This window comes from Triticum urartu, chromosome 3 (assembly GCF_003073215.2).
Source record: "Triticum urartu cultivar G1812 chromosome 3, Tu2.1, whole genome shotgun sequence".
In the NCBI taxonomy this organism is placed as follows: domain Eukaryota; kingdom Viridiplantae; phylum Streptophyta; class Magnoliopsida; order Poales; family Poaceae; genus Triticum; species Triticum urartu.
In genome coordinates, this window is record NC_053024.1 from 96,763,788 (window position 1) to 96,788,420 (window position 24,633).

General features: G+C 46.4%; 1 long non-coding RNA gene and 1 pseudogene across 1 annotated transcript; both read left to right on the plus strand.

Annotated features, from left to right (window-relative positions):
• The first annotated feature begins 558 nt into the window (after positions 1 to 558).
• On the plus strand, positions 559 to 21,002 carry LOC125548064. The gene is made up of 4 exons (XR_007300887.1): positions 559 to 707; positions 2,268 to 2,368; positions 20,392 to 20,559; positions 20,923 to 21,002. It is a non-coding gene; the product is annotated as an uncharacterized LOC125548064 (long non-coding RNA).
• Positions 21,003 to 22,505: 1,503 nt separating this feature from the next.
• On the plus strand, positions 22,506 to 23,853 carry LOC125548065 (annotated as a pseudogene).
• The last annotated feature ends 780 nt before the right edge of the window (positions 23,854 to 24,633 follow it).

The following is a 24,633-nucleotide window of genomic DNA, read 5'->3' on the forward strand; positions in this document are numbered from 1 at the left end:
GCAATAACAACTGTAAATTGACATTTTTAGCTTAATTGATATGGTTCTTCATCCTAATTCGTATTGTTAAAACATTTGATAATTACGGTGACTCTGGTTCTTTCTGACAATATTATAATTTTCTTCATTGATTATAAGTTACGTAATGATCAGGTTCTTCTATTATAATCTCTGGCTTCCTTTGGTTTAGAGGAATTTCATAGGAATTCTAGAGGATAGGATTCTTATAGGATTTTTTCCTTTAGAGCCCTTTGGTTCATAGGAATGGATTCCTATTCCTACATAGGATTGGTTTCTATCCTCCACATTTCATAGGAAAATAAAAAAAAGCCTAGACTCAATGGAAAAATTTCTTTGGTGTCAACCAAATGACATCTTGTTTCCTATTCCTACTCATAGGATTTGAGATACATGTCATCTCATTTCCTACAAGATTCCTATTCCTATGATAATCCTATCCTATGAACCAAAAGAGGCCTCTATGGTTTTTTTTTCTTGAATGGAGCAGTTAATTGTTTGACAAAATGTAAGTTATTTTTCCTTTTGTTGTCCAGTTGGGTAGGTTGCCAGTAGAGCTTGCTGCGATATGTGATTACATGGAAGAGGTTGAAATGTTGTTTCCTGTGACTTCTCCAATTCCAAATGTCCCAAACTGGAGTATTGAAGGAGTAATTTCTCATGCAAAGATTGAAGAAAAGAAGTCAATTGTATGTTATTTTCTGTTCTTATGCTGCCTGCATACTGAATATTATTTGAAAGCTAATCCATCATATTTTTGTGCTACAGTATTCAATGTGTACTATGATTATGCATTGCACCTCAAGAGAAAATCATTAAAAAACAAGTTGTTGGTGCTGACTATCTGAGAACAAACCAAAGTTAAAAAATGCGCTCTGCATTAATTGTGCGTTTTACTAGTGCCTTGATTTTGACAAAAGTGCACGCTTAAGCATAATTATGCGCACATTAAGCGCTAGGCGTTTTGCTACCGCCTAGAGCCTAGGCGTGCTTAAGCGCTTGCGTAGGCGCGCCTTTTTGAACTATGGAACAAACTACCAACTTTAATATAAGAGGGCTGCTGACCAATAGACATCATGAACCATATTTATTGTTCACTATCAATTTGGTAACAGAACATAATATGAAAAAAACCCTGGATGGTAATGAGTAGAAAATCCTAACAAAATCTGGTTTTCGTGATGGGTAATTAGTACTCCCTCTGGTTAGAAAATCCTAAAGTAGTGATCTAAAAGGTCTTACATTAGTTTATAGAGGGATTACAAATTATTGAGTAAAAGAGTCCTTTGATTCCAAGGTTGAAAAGTACAAACAACTTACACGGTTATACCTGATAAGATCGACTCCTACGATAAGGCAACTGTTGTACTGATATTTACATGTAGATTGTACTCTGGTTATATTTATGTTAACTGTCGTAAACTTATCTCTGTGCCGAGTATTAAGAAAATCTTGTAATGCTGTAGAATAGTTAAATGCTTGCTTGTACAAGAATGCTTGAACTAGGCTCATAATCATGAATTTCATGCCACAGTTGTGAAGTACACCAGCATCATGTTCAGGGTGTGTTGTATTCATTAGTATCTTGGTCAAAGAGTAGTATATTTTAGAAGTTTTTTTGAAAAGAGGGAGAGACCCTCAACATATTTTAGCAACTGACATACTAGTTCTATGTTGCACTCGTTTATCTTATGGCTAGTTGTTTCTTGGGCAAGTTCTGTATTTGATGTATATATTTAATGTGAAGAGAGGTCGGGGTAGTCCAAACTTGACATGGAAGGAGTCTGTAAAAAGAGATCTAAAGGACTAGAATATCAGCAATGAACTAGCTATGGACAGGGGTGCATGGAAGTTAGCCATCCACGTGCCAGAACCATGAGTTTCAGCTCTAGCCTCCCCCAACTTGTTTGGGACTAAAGGCTTTTGTTGTTGTGTTGTTATCCCATGACGTACCTAACTAACAAGGACATAATGATTTCAACTTGATTGTTTCGTGAAAGAAGAAACACATTGATCTCCACTGATGTTCCCATGTTTCCTACTAGAATGCTTGGTATCAAGGTAGACTGACATTGTTCTAACTTTAGTGTCAGCACTCGATGGTAAATTAAAGGCCACCGATATACAAACTAAGAAGAATGTTGAACACAAAGTTGCTGCATGTTTTTTATGGTAAACAAATCATACTAAATGATGATTATTCCAAAATTCAAAATATTCAATTCATGTTTCATTTATTTGTTATCTAGGAGCAACAGCACCTTGAAAGAAGAAAAAGTTTGTTCAAGTCACATGCTGATAAGGCATTCAAGCAGAAGGACTATAAGATGGCAACAAAGTTTATGATTTGGTACACCTCTTGCATTATATTTATAATACAGGGAACCGGTTGAAGATATCTAACTCCTTTCCTAATAGTAAATATGAAACTTTGATTGGTAAAGATAATTAATATTCCCTCTAATTCCTGAAAAAATGGCGTTTTGTACATTGACATGGTCTTTTTTAGGGGATGCATTGACATGGTCTTGAAAATAAAATTTTGACTACTAATTCTGTTGCGATGGTATGTGCAACTGCCCTAAAAATTATAATATTCTGACAGTACTTCTCTACACAAATCTTTGCACATGATTTTCAACCCAATTTGAATATTCTAAACAGTGTTGTTGGTCAAAGTTTTGTTAATGGTGTTCATCAAAGTTTGACTCGGGACATCCCTTTTTTGTGTACTGGAAGGAGTAATGATCAGTGGGACTGGGACATAATGATTTCATGAGAGAACCATTTATTTGATTATAGATCAACTAAAATTATGATGATCTAACCAAGGGCAATCCGAAATGGTTATGATCTGAAGCCAGCATATTGAGAATGTGCTAAAATTCATGCATCTTACAATTTGGGGCAGAATGAAAGAAGATTCCATCATCAAACTTCACTGTTGTCTTACATCCCGATAATCAGTAAGTTCACAACAGTGTATCAAATGATTCAGCTCTATCCAGATTGATCGTACAACAAGCCAATATGTCTAGTAACTAGTAAGAGAATGTGTTCCATCTTCTGCGGTATTAATGTCTTACCGAGTGAGTAGTAATTTTAGACAGTTTTCTACTTCCTGCATTCCTAAATATAACTCTTTTAGAGATTCCACTACAAACTATTAATCATAGTTATCTAGTCATGGCTCGGTTGTTAGGAGCCAAGAGGTTTATTCCTTTGAGTTGTATCTTATCTCCTCAACCTCCTGTAACTCCCTAGCGTGAGGATCTCTCTCTCTCTCTTTTCCCTCGATGTATTCCCTGACGTGTGTGGCACAGTTGTACGAGACACCACAATCAATATATACACATGCGGGTCTCCATATTGGAGATCGAGACGCTTCATCAATTCCTTCATGGTATCAGAGCCCTTGCTCTCCACCTCATCTAGCTATCCACCTTCCCTTACCATGGCGTCCTCCTCATCTTCCTCCCCTGCCCTCGCCTCGCAGGTTTCAGAAAAACTCACCCGCACGAACTTCGTGCTATGGAAATCCCTAGTGCTATCGCAGATCAAAGCTGCGGGCATGTACGGGTACCTTGATCAAACCACCCCAAGCCATCCCAAACCATCACCACAAAAAAGACGATGGCAAAGACCAAACCATCATCAATCCCGCATATGCAGCCTGGCATCGGGAGGATCAGCAAGTTCTTGCGTTCCTCCTTAACAATCTCTCTCGTGAAGTCCTTATCCAAGTAGCCTCCCATGAGGAATCTCATGCGCTGTGGGCAGCCATAGTTCGCATGTTTTCCTCCCAATCCAGATCACGAGTCAACAACATCAGAACTAATCTCACCAATGCCCAGAAAGGCACTCAATCGGCTGGCTCATACTTTGGCTATATGCGATCCTTGGCCGATGAACTTGTCGCTGCAGGAAAACCCATCGATGAGGATGAACTCATCTCCTTCATTATTGGAGGACTAGACATGGAGTATCAACTCATAGTTTCTGCCTTAGATGTCCGCACCGATCCGCTCACCACCGATGACCTCTTCAGTATGGTCTCCAACTTCGATCAGCGCATGGAGATTGTAGGATCGAAAGTATGTCTAGAGGGGGGGTGATTAGACTACTTGACCAAATAAAAACTTAACCTTTTCCCAATTTTAGTTCTTGGCAGATTTTAGCTATTGTAGGACAAGTCAAGCAATCATCACACAATTCAAGCAAGCATGCAAAGAGTATATTGGCAGCGGAAAGTAAAGCATGCAACTTGCAAGAATGTAAAGGGAAGGCTTTGGAGAATTCAAACGCAATTGGAGACACGGATGTTTTTCCCGTGGTTCGGATAGGTGGTGCTATCCTACATCCACGTTGATGGAGACTTCAACCCACGAAGGGTAACGGTTGCGCGAGTCCACGGAGGGCTCCACCCACGAAGGGTAATGGTTGCACGAGTCCACGGAGGGCTCCACCCATGAAGGGTCCACGAAGAAGCAACCACCCACGAAGGGTCCACGAAGAAGCAACCTTGCCTATCCCACCATGGCCATCACCCACGAAGGACTTGCCTCACTAGCGGTAGATCTTCACGAAGTAGGCGATCTCCTTGCCCTTACAAACTCCTTGGTTCAACTCCACAATCTTGTCGGAGGCTCCCAAGTAACACCTAGCCAATGTAGGAGACACCACTCTCCAAGAAGTAACAAATGGTGTGTAGGTAATGAACTCCTTGCTCTTGTGCTTCAAATGATAGTCTCCCCAACACACAACTCTCTCTCATAGGATTTGGATCTGGTGGAAAGAAGGTTTGAGTGGAAAGCAACTTGGGGAAGGCTAGAGATCAAGATTCATATGGTAGGAATGGAATATCTTGGTCTCAACATATGAGTAGGTGGTTCTCTCTCAGAACATATGAGTTGGAATTGTGTATGTGTTCTGATGGCTCTCTCCACGAATGAAGAGGAGGTGGAGGGGTATATATAGCCTCCACACAAAATCCAACCGTTACACACAGTTTTCCAATCTCGGTGGGACCGAATCAACAAACTCGGTCGGACCGAAAAGGTAAACCTAGTGACCGTTAGAGATTTTCGGTGGGACTAACATGCAACTCGGTAGGACCGATATGGTTAGGGTTTGGGCATAACATAATCTCGGTGAGACCGATTACATAAACTCGGTGAGACCAAGTTTGGTAATAAGCTAACCAGAGAGTTGGTCAGGCAAACTCGGTGGGACCGATTTGCTCTTTCGGTGAGACCGAAAAGTTACAAAAAGGAAACAAAGAGTTTACACTGCAATCTCGGTGGGACCGATTCGCTCTTTCGGTGAGACCGAAAAGTTACGAAAGGGAAACAGAGAGTCTGCAATCCCATCTCGGTGAGACCGAGATCCCTATCGGTAGAACCGAATTGCTAGGGTTTGGCAGTGGCTTATGACAAGTGAAACTCGGTGGCGCCGGATAGAAAGAATCGGTAGGACCGAGTTTGGCTTTGGGTTTAGGTCATATGTGGAAGTGGGAAAGTAGCTGAGGATTTTGGAGCATATCATTAAGCACATGAAGCAAGAGGATCATTAAGCAACACCTCATCCCTCCTTGATAGTATTGGCTTTTCCTAAAGACTCAATGTGATCTTGGATCACTAAAATATAAAATGAAGAGTCTTGAGCTTTTGAGCTTGAGCCAATCCTTTGTCCTTAGCATTTTGAGGGTTCCACTTTCACATGCATGCCATGCCAATCATTGAGCTTTCCTGAAATAGTCATCTTGCATTAGCTCAATGAGCTATATGTTGTTATGAATTACCAAAACCACCTAGGGATAGTTGCACTTTCAGAGATGTTCCATGGTACCGACGCTGAGTCCTTCAAATCCACTACCATGGCAGCCTCTCGAGGGCGCTGTGGTGCTTCCCGATCTGCTTCACGTGGCTCGTCCAGAGGAGGAGGCAGACAGCATGGAGGCGGAAACAGCAGAAGCTATGGCGGCGGCCACTACAATGGTGGCCATGGCCACGGTGGTGGCGGCTACTATGGTGGCAGCTGCGGCGGCCACTTTGGTGGCGGCGGTGGCAACAACTACAACAATGGTGGCGGCAGCAACAACTACAACAAAAATCGGCGTCCTCTCTACAACAACAATCGAGGACGCGTCTTTCAGGGGTATGATGAATATGAAAATAAGTGTCAAATCTGCAAAAAAGACTAACCATATCGCCAAGGACTGTGATTATCGCTATGCTGAGAACAATTCCCAAAGGAAAAAAGTTGCAGCAGCCGCGGACACCTCCTATGGGCTAGACACAAATTGGTACGTTGACTCCGGGGCTACCAATCACATCACACATGAGATCGAGAAGGTCACCATGGCCGAACAGTACCGGGGTCAAGATCAAGTTCACAACGCCAATGGAGAAGGTATGGAGATATGTCATGTTGGTCATTCAATTGTCAAAACCCCGCATCATGATATTCATCTTAGAAATATTTTGCATTGTCCCGACACATCAAAGAATCTTCTTTCTGTGCATCACATTGCTATTGATAACAAAGTATTTCTAGAATTTCACGCTTACTTCTTTTTGATCAAGGATCAGGCCACGAGGAGAGTTCTCTATCGAGGTAGATGTGTGCACAGACTATATCCATTGATTCCTCAATTTAGAAGCTTCAATAAACAAGTCTATGGTGTCATCAAACTTCCGTCGGAACGGTGGCATGCTCGATTAGGACATCCATCCTTTGTTATTGTTCAACAAATGCTTAGAAATAATAAGCTCCCTTGTGTTGGTGAGCGTAGTTCTGAAACTATATGTGATTCATGTCAAAGGGCAAAAGCTCATCAATTGCCCTATCCTGTATCAACTAGTGTTTCTCCAAACCTTTGCAACTTATTTTTTCTGATGTATGGGTTCCTGCCCCCACTTCTGTTGGTAGACATGATTACTATGTTAGTTTCATCGATGATTACAGTAAATTCACTTGGATCTATTTTCTTAAGAAACGATCCGATGTGTTTCAAGTCTTCCAAAACTTTCAAGCACTTGTTGAACGGCAATTTGATAGTAAGATTCTCGCCGTCCAATCTGATTGGGGTGGTGAGTATGAGAAACTAAACTCATTTTCCCAAAAATTAGGCATTTCTCACCATGTGTCTTGCCCTCATGCACATCAACAGAACGGGTCTGCCGAGCGCAAACATAGGTATATTGTTGAAGTTGTCTTGGCTCTTCTTGCCGGTGCCTCCATGCCCCTAAAATTTTGGGATGAGGCTTTCCTTACGGCGTTTCATCTCATTAACATGTTGCCTAGCCGTGTCATCGATAATGAAACACCTATGCAACGTCTTGTTCATACTAGACCAGATTATTCCTCACTTCATGTGTTTGGTTGCGCATGTTGGCCCAACCTCCGTCCCTACAATAAACGCAAGCTCATGTTTCGCTCCAAGCAATGCGTGTTTCTTGGTTATAGTCCTCGATATAAGGGTGTTAAGTGTCTTGATATTCCTACAGGAAGAGTATATGTTTCTCGTGATGTTGTGTTCGATGAAACTGTTTTCCCGTTTGCACATCTTCATCCAAATGCCGGTGCCCTCCTTCGCAAATAAATTCTACTTCTTCCACCTCAGTTGTCCGGTGTTCATGGGGATGATAATTTTAATGACCATCTGACTAACTCTCCTGACCGTATTTTGGAGTCTTCACATGTTGCAGGGTCCGATGTGGAAGCAGGAGAAAAAAAATTGAGTGCAAATGATATACAGAATGCTCCCAATGGCCCATATCTCATGTGCCTACGGAGCGGGGACAACTCATCCTCGGGATTGTCGCCGCGTCAGGAGGACAGCGCAGGCGGATTCCCATCAGGTGCCCAACTGCACCAACCCACGATCACGATGCGCCCCCCTGCTGGGTCGCCCTCGCGCGTGCATCCCTCGCATGAACCGGCGCTCGACACGACTCCTTGTGAGGTTCCCGCTGTCACGCGCTTTTCGGCCGAACCCCGCTGCTACGTCAGGAGGCGGGGCCCACTAGATCCCCTGCGCTCATCGGGTGGAGCAGCAATCGGCACGGGATCCCACAACAGTTCTGCTGCGCTGTCAGGATCCACTGCGTCGTATCTGCCTTCACCACCGCCCGGTTTAGACACAGAAAATCCTATGGGGTCTGCAGAAGAGAACACAGCCTTGGGATCCCCTGTCCAGGAACAGGAGTCGGGATCTTCTGCTTCACCTACTCCGTCACGTGCGCCAGCGTTAACTCCACTGCGTACCCGCCTTCGTGCAGGGGTAATTCAACCTACTAATTATAAAGTTAAATATGGCTTGTCTTGCTCATGAGGTGAACCTCGCACGTTTCATGAGGCACTTTCAGACCCAAAGTGGAAAAAGGCTATGGAAGAGGAATTTCAGGCACTTCATAGGAACATGACTTGGCGCTTGGTTCCATCTCAACAAGGTAACAATCTGATTGACTGCAAATGGGTGTTTAGAATAAAAAGAAAGTCTGATGGTACCATAGATCGCTATAAAGCAAGACTTGTTGCAAAGGGTTTCAAGCAGAGGTATGGAATAGACTATGAGGACACGTTTAGTCCTGTTGTTAAAGCTGCTACAATTCGTATTGTTCTCTCTGTTGCTGTGTCACGAGGATGGAGTCTGCGACAGCTAGATGTGCAGAATGCGTTTCTTCACGGTGTTCTGGAAGAGGAAGTGTATATGAAACAACCTCCTGGGTTTGAGGACAAAAATGCACCATTTCATGTATGCAGGCTTGACAAGTCTCTCTATGGATTGAAGCAGGCTCCCAGGGCATGGTATTCTCGTTTAAGTTCCAAACTGCAACAACTTGGCTTTGTTCCTTCTAAGTTAGATACATCATTGTTCATCTATAATAAGTCACACACATCTATATTTGTGCTTATTTATGTTGATGATATTATTGTTACCGGTTCCTCCAATGATGCAGTCACAGCTTTACTGAAAGACTTACAATCAGAGTTTTCTCTTAAGGACTTAGGAGATTTGAACTTCTTCGTTGGTATAGAAGTTAAGAGAAACACACAGGGTGGTCTTCATTTGTCTCAGGAAAAATATGCAACTGATCTTTTGACTAAAGTTGGGATGCAAAATTGTAAGCCATCATCAACTCCATTGTCAAGTACAGAAAAGTTGTCTCTTGCAGAAGGTGATCCTTTAAGTCAAGAAGATGGCACAAACTATAGGAGTGTGGTAGGTGCACTTCAATATTTGACTCTCATTGAGGGAGTCCTGGATTAGGGGGTATCCGGACAACCGGACTATATCCTTTGGCCGGACTATTGGACTATGAAGATACAAGATTGAAGACTTCGTCTCGTGTCCGGATGGGACTCTACTTGGCATGGAGGGCAAGCTAGGCAATACGGATATGTACACCTCCTCCTTTGTAACCGACCTTGTGTAACCCTAGCCCCCTCCGGTGTCTATATAAACCGGAGGGTTTTAGTCCACAGGACAACATACAATCATACCATAGGCTAGCTTCTAGGGTTTAGCCTCTCTGATCTCGTGGTAGATCTACTCTTGTACTACCCATATCATCAATATTAATCAAGCAGGACGTAGGGTTTTACCTCCATCAAGAGGGCCCGAACCTGGGAAAAACATCGTGTTCCCTGCCTCCTGTTACCATCCGCCTTAGACGCACAGTTCGGGACCCCCTACCCGAGATCCGCCGGTTTTGACACCGACATTGGTGCTTTCATTGAGAGTTCCTCTGTGCCGTCGCCAGAAGGAAGGATGTCTCGTCTCGTCTTTAAAGACGGTACTACTGTTGGGGGAGCTTTGGCTGTCGGCCAAACTCTCCGGCTAGGTGGTTTCATCATGACCGCCTGTTCGGCCGCCGCGCCGACGATGACTTCTCGGGTCATCGAAAACAGCCTCCACGTCAAATCGGCACTCGCCGAACAAATGGATCCAATGGAGCTCGCCTCCTTAAACGAGCTCTTGGATCGCATCGCCGCCTTGGGAGTCGCTACGGACTATGATCGGGTTGGGCTTAAACCCGATCAAAGGAAGATTAACTCTCCACCGGTCACCCATCATATTGCAGTGGTGGAGGAACAATGCGGCAACCTTTCCTCTATCTTGATGACCAACTATGTCTGGATTCCCGAGCTCTCCGAGCCGGACGCCCGTTCGCGGGAGGACAACATCCAATCCCTGAACTTAGAGTCAAGCAGCGGGCCAAGATTATCGGGTAACACCCCGGAACTGGAACTTCCAAAATTGGAAACTCCTCAGCCCCTGGATCCCAGATCGGGTAAGGGTTCGGATTCAATTCCACCCACCCAAACATAACCGATCTTTCCCACATCAGGCAAGAGCCCCAGGAAACAGTACATCACTATTGGACCAGATTCCTCCTTGCGATGAACAAGGTTAAGGACTGTCGCGAGGAAGACGCAATCCTATTTTTCTGCAATAATTGCACGGACAAGGGAATCCTTAATGCCATAAATCGCCGTGAGATAACACGCCTCGCTGACTTGGCATCCATAGTACGAAAGTACTGTGCGATGGAAAGTGCCTGGAAAACCAAAACAAACTTTTGGGATAATCCGGCCCTGAATTCAAACCCAGTCCGAAATACAAGGGTGCATTATCACAATACACCTGACTCAACTACCAAAAAGCAAAAACCCTCTATAGGGTATGGAACGGTACTGGAGGGATGGCTCAACGGACTCTGCAAAATTCATAGTACAACGGATACAATACCAACGCACAGCCTTAGAGCATGTTGGATACTCCAACAGGTGGCCAAAAGTGGTGAGGATCTTCTTCTCCCAAATACCACAGAGCACCATCCCGTGGATAATAATACGGTGTTAACAGTCTTTGAGACCTTCGCGTCAAATAATAAGCGCAAGCGAACACTCCGCAGCATGGCCGAAATCTGCCACGTAGCAGCAATAAATCCATGGAGTGACACGGCTATTACCTTCAATGCCAGTGACGAACCTAAATTCTGAACAGCCCGAGCACCAGCCGCACTAGTCCTCAGTCCAACCGTGGACGGCTTTCGACTCACCAAAGTACTCATGGACGGCGGCAGCGGATTAAACCTCATCTATGAGGAAACTCTTCAAAAGATGGAAATAGACTGGAACCGCATTGAGCAAAGTAGCACAACCTTTAGAGGAATCATCCCCAGTCGGAAAAAACGCTGTGTTGGGAAAATCACACTAGATGTGGTATTCGGCACGTCGGATAATTACAGGTCCGAAGAAATTACATTCCAAGTGGCCCCGTTCAGCAGTGGTTATCACGCTCTTTTAGGATGGGAGGCATTCACAATCTTCCAAGCCGTACCCCATTACGGGTACATGAAGCTCAAAATGCCCGGGCCCAACAGAATCATCACTCTCGCCAGCGATCCGAACATAGCACTCCACGCCGAAAACAAAACAGCTGCATTGGCCCTCGAAGCATTATCTGAAGCCCTCTCGGCCGAGGATTTAACCACGCTACGCTCCACAGTGGACAGGGACGACGTGATACTCGACAAGAGATCCAAGTCCAGCTCTTTTAAACCAGCGGATGAAATAGTCAAATTCCAAGTCCACCCAACGGACCCTACAAAAACATCCTCCATCGGGGCACAGTTAAACCCCGCTGTGGACGCCGCACTACGAGAGTTCCTACGCGAGAACTGGGACATATTCGCCTGGCATCCCTCAGACATGCCAGGAATCCCACGCAGGCTGGCCGAGCATAGCCTCAATATCCTAAAGGGATTCAAGCCGGTCAAGCAAGCTCTTTGGCGTTTCTCCGAACCTAAGAGACAGGCCATGGGAGAGGAACTAGCCAAGTTATTGGAGGCTGGATTCATCAGAGAAATAAAACACCCGGACTGGCTAGCACACCTGGTAATGGTACCAAAGAAGGACAAATCCTGGCGCCTTTGTGTCGATTTCAAAGACCTCAATAAAGCCTGCCCAAAGGATCCCTTCCCCCTCCCACACATCGATCAAATCATTGATGCTACCGCAGGACACGCGTCATTGTGTTTCCTCGACGCATACTCCGGTTACCACCAAATCAACATGGCAGAGTCCGACCAAGCCGCAACGGCATTCAGCACACCATACGGTCCCTTCTGCTTTAACACAATGCCTTTTGGGCTCAAAAACGTCGGCGCAACATATCAGCGCATGATTCAGACATGTCTGGAGAAACAAATCGGGAAAACAGTAGAGGCATACGTAGACGATGTGGTCATCAAAACCAAACATGTCGACTCTTTGATAGACGACTTGAGGCTCACATTAGACAACCTCCGAACGTACGACATCAAGCTCAATCCGGAAAAATGCGTTTTCGGTGTACCAGCCGGAAAGCTCCTAGGTTTCATTGTCTCCAGTAGAGGTATTGAAGCTAATCCGGCCAAAATCCGAGCTTTGTCACAGTTGGCTACCCCAACAGACCTCAAACAAATCCAGAAGTTAACTAGATGCATGGCGGCTCTAAGCCGCTTTATCTGCCGCTTAGGAGAAAAGGCTTTACCCCTTTATCGCCTCCTTCGGCGCATCGAACACTTCGAGTGGACGGACGTGGCCACAGCCGGATTGGAAGAAATAAAGGCCATTTTGGCAACCAACCCAATCTTGGTCGCGCCAAACATCGGCGAACCAATGTTGTTGTACATTGCGGCAACTCATCAAGTTGTAAGCGCAGTACTCGTTGTCGAACGAGAAGTTGCCGGACATATATTCCCTCTTCAAAAGCCGGTATACTATGTATCCACTGTCCTCACTCCATGCAAATCATGGTACCCACATTATCAAAAGATAGCCTATGCGGTATTCATGGCATCCCGGAAGCTGCGACACTACTTTCAAGAGTGTTCGATTACAGTAGCCTCGGAAGTGCCACTTAATGATATTATAAACAACCGCGATGCTACGGGTCGGATTGCTAAATGGGCCATTGAGCTCCTCCCGTTTGACATAACATACAAACCTCGACGGGCCATTAAGTCGCAAGTATTGGCTGACTTCGTCGCCGAATGGACGGAGGCCGAACTCCCTAAAGAGTACGACGCATACTCCAATTGGATCATGCACTTCGACGGTTCTAAAATGCTGGCTAGTCTAGGGGCTGGCGTCGTCCTGACGTCCCCAACCGGAGATACCATTCAGTACGTATTGCAAATATTGTATACAGACTCCAACAATGCAGCCGAATACGAAGCTCTGTTGCATGGTCTTCGGATGGCAGTCTCCAGGGGCATTCAACGCCTGGAGGTGCGTGGGGATTCAAACCTCGCAATATCCCAAATAAATGGAGACTTTGACGCCAAGAATCCGAAAATGGCGGCCTATCGAAACGCCATCCTAAAAATGTCAGCTCGGTTCGAGGGGCTCGAATTTCACCATGTGGCTCAGGAAAACAATTAGGCGGCGGATATCCTCGCCCGCATCGGCGCAAAACGTGATGCGGTCCCCCTCAACATATTTTTGGAAAGGCTGTTCAAGCCATCCGTAGTATGGGAAGGGGACACCGGTAACAATAGTCTGGACCCGGCCAAAATACCTGATACCGAACTCTCTGACACAATCGGAGGCTCTGCCGCCGAAATAACACTTTCAGCCCACGAAATAATGGCCATTATTGCCCCATGGACAGAACCATTCTTGGCCTACCTAACTAGACAGGAACTTCCGGAGGACCAATATGAGGCACGCTGCATAGTGTGGTGATCCAAGGCCTACAAGGTCCATGAGGGAGAATTGTACAAAAAAAGCACTACCGGAGTCCTTCAAAGGTGCATCTCCGACGAGGAAGGGCGGAATCTTTTGGCAGAAATTCACGCCGGACTCGGCGGTCATCACGCCGCAGCCCGGGCTCTTGTAAGCAAGGCCTTTCGTACAGGATTCTATTGGCCAACGGCCCGGGCAAATGCACAGGACTTGGTCCAACGCTGCGCCGGTTGCCAGCTCTTTGCAAATCAAAGCCACATGCCACCCACCGCCCTCGAAACAATCCCCATTACATGGCCCTTTGCGGTCTGGGGGCTTGACATGGTTGGACCCCTTAAAGGGGGAACCCACAAGAAAAAATACTTATTGGTCATGGTGGATAAATTCACCAAATGGATAGAGGCCAAAACTGTTAAAACAGCTGAATCCGGACCTGTGATAGACTTCATATCCGGGGTTGTACACCGTTATGGCGTCCCCCACAGCATCATCACTGATAATGGCACGAACTTCACGGCCGATGAGGTAAAACTCTGGTGCAGCAAAATGGGCATCAAGCTCGATTATGCTTCAGTCTATCATCCACAAACCAACGATCAAGTCGAGAGAGCAAACAGTCTTATAATGAGCGGCATTAAACCCAGATTAGTGTGCTCCTTAACGGAGTCTAACACGCACTGGGTAGAGGAGCTCAACTCCATACTCGGGGGCTGCGGACCACAGCGAATCGTAGTACCGGATATACACCCTTCTTTATGGTGTACGGCGCAGAGGCAGTCTTGCCCTGTGACATAATTCATGACTCACCTCGAGTGCGCATGTACGAAGAAAGAGAAGCCGAGCTCGATCGGCAGGACAGTTTGGACACCCTGGAGGAGTAGCATGACGTAGCTAAGGCCCGTTCTGCATTTTATCAGCAACAGGCTCGCAGATACCAAAGTAGAGAAGTACGGGCCAAAACTTATAACGTTGGCGACCTAGTTCTACGCCTACCGGATAAGAAAAAGAACAAGCTCGAGCCCAAATGGGAAGGTCCCTTCATTATTGACCAAGTTCTGACCGGTGGAGCGTACCGACTGCGGGATGCATCGACTAGTCGACTCGAGTCGAACCCATGGAACGCGGTCAGCCTCCGAAGATTCTACGCCTAGCACCGGACTCTATGTTAGTCCCCTCCCTTTGTCCATTTTCTGCATATACATTATCTGTCTTGTTTCTCTTTCTTTCTTTCTTTTATTATTTCTCTAGGCCTTCAAGGGTCACCTTGTGCCTCGCTTGCACATTACAGATGCGCTAGCCGCACTCTTCATACCTGGGGGCTTCTTTCACAGAAGATTAAATTATTTATCTGGGCCTCATGCCCCACACATGTGTTATACTTCCGCATGTACCTTTTTTCACCATTATATGCATCGATATGACTTAAGTTTTGGCCAAGCTGGGTTGCCTGGCTCTTGTATTTATGCCCTACGTTCTCGTTAATTCGGCTAGGGCATAAGTGGAGCACCTCTGCGATTGTTACTGCCGAGTCAGCCGGATGTGTACCTCAGACTGGGTGAAGCCGAAAGCTAGCGTTCTTAAGGGAATATTCGGTCAGTGAACAAAAGATGATTTTTATTTATTATCCATACCTGCCCCCAGATGTTTTTCCTGTGTTTCCTATCGCAGTCCGGACATGCACTTTAGGGCATGCTTACCTAGGGAAAGGAACCCTTAACGAAACTATTCTCCCTAGAAGATGTTTCTTACTACCCATGTAATATAACATAACTAGTTGGGCACTTGTATGATAAAGCACTAATGACCCCTACGCCTGGTCTCCACGCATACCTCGGTTCTTATATAACTGAGCGGGTGTTTGGATACACTCCGGACTATTGGGCCCGGAGGTTGAAGCGAAAAGGTCCGCAACGACAAATGATCTACAATCCGGCTAGAAGGCATTATACATGTCACTTTAATTACATAGTCATGCAAACTGACTAAATTCCTCTTCTATACCATCCAATAGGCGGTCTAGCTTACAATCCTGTTGAGAATACTTTGTGGCTAATTCTACTTGCCCATAAACTAAGCTAACAGGGATCTCTTTCCCGTCGGGCCCCACAGGTCCGACCTCGGCCATGTGATTTGGGTCTGCCTTGGTATACCGCGTCTTCACCACGGCCCAGGCTTCTCTGGCACCCTGTCGGCAGGCTGATATCTTCCACAATCGGAAGCGCTGCCGTGCTCCCTTGAGCTTCTCCGCAAGCTCGGCAACGCCCTCTAGCAGGGAGACGGGCGGCCACAAGGCCTGGGCAAAACCCTGCATCACCTGCCGAACTTGTTCGTGCAGATGTGACAGCTCAGACAGAAGATCACCCGCAGACCCGGGCATTTCCTCCGCAGGACGACCCGTCAGCAACCTACAGACATAACGCTGTTAGTCGGCTTCTTCGCTGAACTCCTTCAAAAGGATTCATTCAAGCACTTACTGAAAATGCCGCGTCGAAGCTGCTTATTCTCCTTCTCGGAGTCTGCAAGCTGGCCCCGAACGTCTTTTAGTTCCACGTTCATCTTAATATTGGCGTCTTGGAGATTGTTTTCTCCCGCCTAACTTCAGTCAGCACGCGTTTGCCAGCCTCTAGCTGTCGCATAACATGCTGGTCCTCCGGATTCTCTCCGGATTCATCTGCAACATCTGTTGTTAGATCTGCAGCCATGCCGCACGTTATATGGTACCACCATTCTTTAAAGTAAATGTTACCAGCATGCGACTTTTTCGGTTCCTGCAAGGCGGCCACAGCAGCCCGTAGTTGGGTCTTACATTACTCTAACTCCTGTGACAGCCTAGTATTCTTCTCTGTAAGAACCTGCACAATAAGGATGATCCTTAAATCAGTTCTCCTAACTGTTTCAAGTCTCAGGGGCTACTGATACATATAAATCGTCAGATTTACTCACCTGTACATCCTTTACATACTGATCCGTGGCTCTGGCTAGACCATCTTAAGCAGCACGGAGGTACGCCTCTCCAGAATTGAAGGCGTCAAACGTCTCTGGTGAGAAACAAGCGTCACGGAGTACGGCCCGGCGGCGCCTATGATTCATGGCGCTTTCCACTTCTGAGTTTGTAGCGGATAATCTATCTGCATCCTCTGTAGGGGGATTATCCGGCGCCTGCCCCATATCGGCTTCTGCCTCCATGTCCGGTCCTGGCGCCCGACTGATGGAAGCGTGATTGGCAACATCGCCGGACATATTCCGGCGAGCGTTTTTTCTGTTAAAGAAACACGGGCTTCATTACATTTCGAGAAACACGACAACCACGGAGCGGTGTTTTTCTTATACCTTTGCGCCGGCATCTCCGTCCTGACCGCCTTCCTTTTTGGCCTACCCGTCCTCGGTGCCTCTTGTTGGCGAGTTGATGCGGGTTCGGCAGGGCGTCCCGAATGCCTTCCCTGTAAAAGATGCCATGTGTATATGGTGGGTGAAGTTCCTAAAAGGGGATCCTAGTTTTGGAGTTGGGATTTTTGGTTTTTCTTACTTGCGATACAGGGAGCAGTCCGGGATAGTCGGCTGTAATGGCCACCATGGCATCATCGCAGCTTAACTGATAGAACTGCCGGTCTATCAGCTCCACGAATATAATCGAATCTTCTTCAAGTCCAGAGTCGAGGGCCCGGTCAGGGTCCTCTAGTTGTGGTGAGGGGCTGCTGACCTCCTTTATGGCTTTTCACAGTTCCCGCCGCAAAGTGGCAAGGTGAATACTTACGACAAAGAATGCGAGAAAAATGGAAGCAGGGAGATATAACTTACCCAGCTTGGAGGATTGTACATGGAGAATCCATCCCGTGGCTTGATGCGGGTGAACTCCTCTTCCTCACCCTTGAACAGTTCGGACAGAATTTTCGCTAGAGCGGCAGCGTTGTCCGGACCCTTACTCCCGCAGCCGGTGGCGTCATCCGCCCCGTTATAACACCACAAGGGGTGCCCACGATATTGAAGTGGCTGCACTCCCCGCATTATGCAAATCGACATAACTTCGATTATTGTCAATCCTGACTGAGCCAGTGCTTTGATCCAGTTCATCAGATAGAGGACTTCTCCGTTGTCTTCCGCCTGGGGGCTCCGTGGGCACCAACTTTGGCGCTTCTTCAGAGGAGCATTGTTGAACTCAGGAAGACCCCGCCGAATAGGGTCCGGAAGGGGAACGTCCTCCATATGAAACCATTCTGAAGGCCAGTCTTTGGACGACTTCTTTGGGGTACCGGACAGGTATCCGGTATCGGCGATGCGCCATATCTCGGCTCTGCCCACTTGATAAAGTGATCTCCTCTGTGTGCGAGGGACGAGGCAAAATAGCCTTTTCCACAGCTCGAAGTGAGCCTCGCAGCCCAGGAACAACTCGCATAGAGCAACATAGCCGGCGATATGTAAAATGGAGGCAGGGGTGAGATTGTGTAATTGGAGGCCGTAGAACTCCAGGAGCCCACAGAGAAACGGATGAATTGGAAATCCGAGTCCCCTTAGTAAATAAGGAACAAGGCAAACCCGTTCCCCCATGGAGGGACAGGGAAAGCTCTCCGCTTGCTCCCCACCATTGTAGGTGGCAAGCCCGGCTCGAACGGGCACCATATACGCCGGAGGGAGAAATCCCTTAGTTTGCAGTTCAACTAATCGACTGTGCGGGACTGAACACCTCTCCCAATCACCGGGCTTAGGGCTACGGGGGCAGGAGGAGGAGCTGCGGAGGTCGGCCATGCTGGAATGGATCTTTCCGAAACGCGCTCTGATGGATTCTCGCTGGGGGAGGATGGTATGGATCGGATCTAAGAATCCCCATCCCTTTAATAGACAATTTATTTATCTGGCTAGGGGGGCGAATGTAAAAACGCCCTGGCGCCTCGTATTCATTCGACGCGTGGGAGATAGCCCTTACTGGGCACAGAAGCCAAGAGGTTCAACATTTATGGAGCCGGACACTGCTTACGAACACTTGAAAATTGGAGAAGAACCCGCCTTGCAATGCCAAAGACAACACTGCGCGCCAGACTCATCGTCATTGAAGCTTGGTTCAGGGGCTACTGAGGGAGTCCTGGATTAGGGGGTATCTGGACAAGCGGACTATATCCTTTGGCCGGACTGTTGGACTATGAAGATACAAGATTGAAGACTTCGTCTATGGTCCGGATGGGACTCTACTTGGCGTGGAGGGCAAGCCAGGCAATACGGATATGTACATCTCCTCCTTTGTAACCGACCTTGTGTAACCCTAGCCCCCTCCGGTGTCTATATAAACCGGAGGGTTTTAGTCCGTAGGACAACATACAATCATACCATAGGCTAGCTTCTAGGGTTTAGCCTCTCTGATCTCGTGGTAGATCTACTCTTGTACTACCCATATCATCAATATTAATCAAGCAGGACGTAGGGTTTTACCTCCATCAAGAGGGCCCGAACCTGGGAAAAACATCGTGTTCCCTGCCTCCTGTTACCATCTGCCTTAGACGCACAGTTCGGGACCCCCTACCCGAGATCCGCCGGTTTTGACACCGACACTCACCATGCCTGATATTGCTTTTACTGTTAATAAAGTCTGTCAGTTTCTGCATGCACCTACTACAGCACACTGGACTGCTGCTAAACGTATATTGAGATATGTGAAAAACACCTTAAATGTTGGACTGACATTCAGCAGATCATCATCTACTCTTGTTAGTGCATTCTCAGATTCTAACTGGGCAGGATGTTTGGATGATAGACGATCAACTGGTGGCTTTGCAGTGTTCTTTGGTCCTAATCTAGTTTCATGGTGTGTAAGGAAACAAGCCACAGTTTCTAGATCCAGTACAGAAGCAGAGTACAAAGCATTAGCAAATGCAACAACAGAGATTCTTTGGGTAAAAATGGTGCTAAGAGAACTCGGGATACAGAATACCAAAACTCCATGTCTGTGGTGTGATAATCTTGGTGCTACCTATTTATCAGCTAATCCCGTGTTTCATGCAAGAACCAAGCATATCGAAATAGATTATCATTTTGTTAGAGAGAGAGTTGCTAACAGGGAATTGGAAATTCGGTTTGTGCCCTCTAGAGATCAAGTTGCAGACGGTTTCACAAAGGCATTACCCTCAAGACTATTTGAGGAGTTTAAACATAATCTTAACTTAAGTAAGTTTTGATTAAGGGAGAGTGTTAATCATAGTTATCTAGTCACGGCTCGGTTGTTAGGAGCCAAGAGGTTTATTCCTTTGAGTTGTATCTTATCTCCTCAACCTCCTGTAACTCCCTAGCGTGAGGATCTCTCTCTCTCTTTTCCCTCGATGTATTCCCTAACGTGCGTGGCACGGTTGTACGAGACACCACAATCAACATATACACATGCGGGTCTCCATATTGGAGATTGAGACGCTTCATCAATTCCTTCACAAACTACATACGGGTGCATATAGACATATTTTAGAGTGTATATTCACTGATTTTGCTCCATATGTAGTCCATAGTGGAATCTCTAAAAAGACTTATATTTAGGAATGGAGGGAGTAGCTGTTTGCATGTGTGAAGTCCATAACGACCATTAAAATAAAAGTTTTGCATGTTATCGTTTTAAGTTGAGAATAATATTTGCATGACATCTTATTTTGAGTGTAGGCAATAGAGCATGCAGAGAGTGTAACACTGTATGCAAACAGAAGTCTTTGCAAACTGCTCACGGATGATGGTGAAGGTGCTTTGTCAGATGCTCTCATGTGCAGAATGCTGCGACCTGATTGGGCAAAAGCTTGCTACCGTCAAGGTGCAGCTCACATGCTACTCAAGGTACGTCTAGCTTGCCACTGTGTTCACAGATGACCTAGTCCCTCCGTTCACAAATATAAAATGTTTTGGATATTTCAATATATACTCCTTCCGTCCCGAACTACTTGTTGCGGAAATGAATAAAAATGGATGTATCTAGAAGTAAAATACATCTAGATACATCCATTTTCGCGATGAGTAATTTCGGACTGAGGGAGTATTACATACCGACTGAAATGAGTAAACAAACACACTAAAACTTGTATATATACATCTGATTCAGAAAAAAGTTAGAACATCTTCTATTTATTAATGGAGGGAGTATTTCATAATTCATATTGATATTGCAGTTTGGTCACGCTCTTTGATTTGCTTTGCACCCAGGAGTATAAACAAGCCTGTGATGCTCTCTTGGACGCACAAAATTTGGATCCTGGGAATGCCAAAATTGAGGGTGAACTACGATAAGCCCACTTTCTTACATGCTTATCTCTTTTGAGTGTCTTCCGAATGATAGTATGGTTTTAGGTTGGGAACATATTTCTACTGTTGTTAGAAGCAGTTATGTGCCACTGGTGCAATTCTTTCCACGTTTTTTTTACATCGGTAAACTCTGCTTCTGCTTCTCATCTATTAAATAGTGATGATGAGAAGCTCTTTTGTGAAGTGCCATCAGTAACTTTTAGGGACCTACGATGTTATCCCTAGGAAGAGGAATCGTAGTTCTTTTTTTTTCAGAACGGATAATCATGTAGTTATTGGATGAATGTTGAGGACCTTTTAGCTGACGTTTCATGAATTCATGCAGGAAGGCTAGGGAACTGATGAAGAACCCTCCGGGTGAAGGCGAGCAATGAGACACTGACTCCGGGGATGCAACGTGTGCTAGTTTTCACTAAACTAGAGCAAGCAGGCAGGACCTTCTAATCCTTATGTTCTGCTAGGAACCAAAAGAGCTCTCATTCATGTGGAACTACGTCTTCAGACTGCTAACACGGCTTGTATGAATCAGTCTTGTCTGGCCCGTGGATCTTACTGGCCGTATTCAGTTCCTTTACTTTTGGCTAGATTTATTATATTCGTGTGCCAGGTTTCTCTAGAAGTACATATTTTTTGGGGTGATTTTGATATCTAGTTCTTGCACATTTCGGTTGAATATGAGCATTTCATATGAATATTATTATGTATTCAATTCTGTCCATGACGGCAGAACTGGGACATTGCAGAATACTCGAACCCTACCACAACCAGGCTTATATAGGTATTCAGTAAACAGGATGGTTGGCGGTAAACTTAACTATACTAGTAGAGTTATGAAAGTAAGCACTACTCCTTGCATTCGGGCTGTCGAGTTCCCTTTAACTTGATCTGGGATGAGGTGGACCGTCTAATCTTCTTTCGTTCTATTCATCAGAAGTCATTGTAGTACAAAGCTAGGAGCGATGCTCACAGGGTTGCCTCCTCAGCTCGCAACCTTGGCGCTTTTGTCCATATCGATCATTCCTTCCGTGATTGATTTTAAACTAAATTAGACCCTGTAAAATTCAAGTAAACAATTTTGCATCTGTGTTATTTTACTGCACGAATCACATGCCTTAATTTCATCTTTTTACCTGTTGCAGTCGATGATAATAATGATGCAGCTGACGACGATGTGGGTTGACAAGGGCAGCGATACATCAGCGCACGGCTGTGTGTCTTAGAGCTGGTCCGGATGTTGTTATGGCACTGAGCAATGCTGAATGTAAATACGTAATGAACCCTCTTGATCAATGAAATTTATCCTTCCCGCAAATGAAAAAAGGACAACGATACAATGAGCTGAGATGCGTTTACAAAGGGAGAGAACGTGCGTTTACAATGAGCTGAGATGTGCCAGGGAGGTAGATCAGAGCAGAGACTGGAACGGAGAGTGGAAGAAGCAAAAGGAAACAGGGGAGGAGGGCGGAGAAGAGAGGAAGAACGGGGTCGGTGTCGCGCCGCCAAGTGCGATGTGGGAGCACGATCCAACAAGCAGAAGCAGTATGAGAGAAAGGGAAGAAGAAAACAAGGGACAGGGGGAGGAGATCGCCGGAAGAAGGGAGAGGGAGAGGACGGCATCACGCCAATCATCGGACCTGAAGTCATCGCCGGAAGTCGCCACCGCTTGCGCATCGGGCGGGCCTTCCTCGTTCTGTTCTGTCCTAGTTGAGGAAAACTATCCTATTGCCACCCTCGTTCGGTCATGAGTCCGGGTCCGTCTCTCGCTCGAAGGGGCAAAAGGTGAACCGATATAAGTTTGACGCCCCCCTCCAGTCTAGCTCCACCACCGGATCATTGGAATCCCGTTCGCTAGAAGAACGGCACAGAGCATGGCAATCGACCAGCAGCGCCGCGTGAAGCTCATGGTTAGCTACGGCGGGAGGATCGAGCGCGCCCAGGGTCGGCCGCCGAGGTACGTCGACGGTGAGCACCTGCTCCTCAACGTCGTCTCGCGACGAGGGGCTTCCGCGACCTGCTGGCGGCGCGCGCGGGCTTCTCCGACTTCTCTGTCAAGTACTGCTACTCCGGCGAGGGGCTGGACTCGCTCTGCGACGTGGACACGGACGAGGACCTGCGGGACATGCTGGACATGCTGCTCTACCGGGATCTGCAGGTCCGGCTGTTCAACGACAAGAACACGCGCCGGTTCCGGGTCTACCTGTTCCGCGACGCCACCGCCGCCCCGTCGCCGACCTCCCAGGCCCTCGGAAAACCAGCTCCCATGCGGCGTAGCGCGACGTCGCCGGCTCTATTGCCGGCGAAGCCAGCCGACGTCGACGGGCGGCCCTCCCAGGGCCTGGCCGCTCCCGCTCCCTCTCTCTTGCCGCGGATCATGACTTCGCCGAATCCGTTGTGCGAGACGTCGACGGCTGGCACGGCGCCCTCCAAGCCGCCGCTCGCCCCTGCTCTCGCACGCCGGATAGCGTCGTCGCCTTTGTTGACGGCAGGCTCGGCAAATGACACGGCTTCTTTGATCACCACTACGTCGACATCAGCAGCCAGAGCTACCCAAAATACACAACCCCACGCCGCGGCGTTCCGGCCGGCAGAGCTGAGTAATCCGGTGTGCCAGGCGGCTCCAGTATTCTTGGTGCCAGTAATGCCGCAGGTCATAATCCACCGGCCGAAGATCATCCTCGTACCCGTGTTCAATTAATTCTAAGGTGGCCATGTGCTGAGAATTGTTTAAGTCACAATCGATTATGAAAACTAGATAATACTCCGCACGTTGTTGTGGGAATAGTTTGATAAATATTTCGATGAAGTAGAAAAAATGAATATTTGATTGATGTATGTACACTGTTCAAGATATCTTCCGATATTCTGATAAATTGACCGATTTATCGCTTACCGTCGTCTGGCCGATAAGATAAATCGGCCGATAAATCAACCGATATGGCGATAAACTTGTCGATTTACCCCTTATCATGGGTCGACCGATAAGTTCTCGATAAGCGATATCCCCAACATTGTGTACGTATAATGTAAAATATTTATGAAATATAAGTTGTGTAATGGTTGCATGTTCTTATGTGTCTTTTTCCATTGATGGTAGCATGTTGTTGTCGCCCTTTTTACATGCATAAGTGCATGTTTGACGTGGGATAGCTGCATGTTATCATGTCCATCACCTATTGTACCTAAATAGAAGCTGCTCGTCATAATTCCGATTTGAGATTTTATGCGGAGACTGCTACAAACTGGCATTCATGGCCTAGATTAACACATGATGAAGGCGGAAACCAATGCCACCAAACTAACCTAGGATTCTAAATTGCTAACATCATGCCGAAAGAATTTGAAACATATCTACAATATCAACAGCATTAGCAGACTCGATTAATCTCTCAAAATGAATAAGGGATAATAATGATCAACGATACCCACTCCCTCATCCAAAAATGTCTTCAGACTTCTTGATGGTGTTATCCACTGCCCTGGAGGCCTAAACAAACATGTGAACAATAGAACTATCTACCGTGATGAAAAATAATGTGGAATGTGTTGTACCTTCTTTACTATGTCAAGCATACCATTTTCACAGATCTTGTGCCACCTTGTATGCCATGTTGG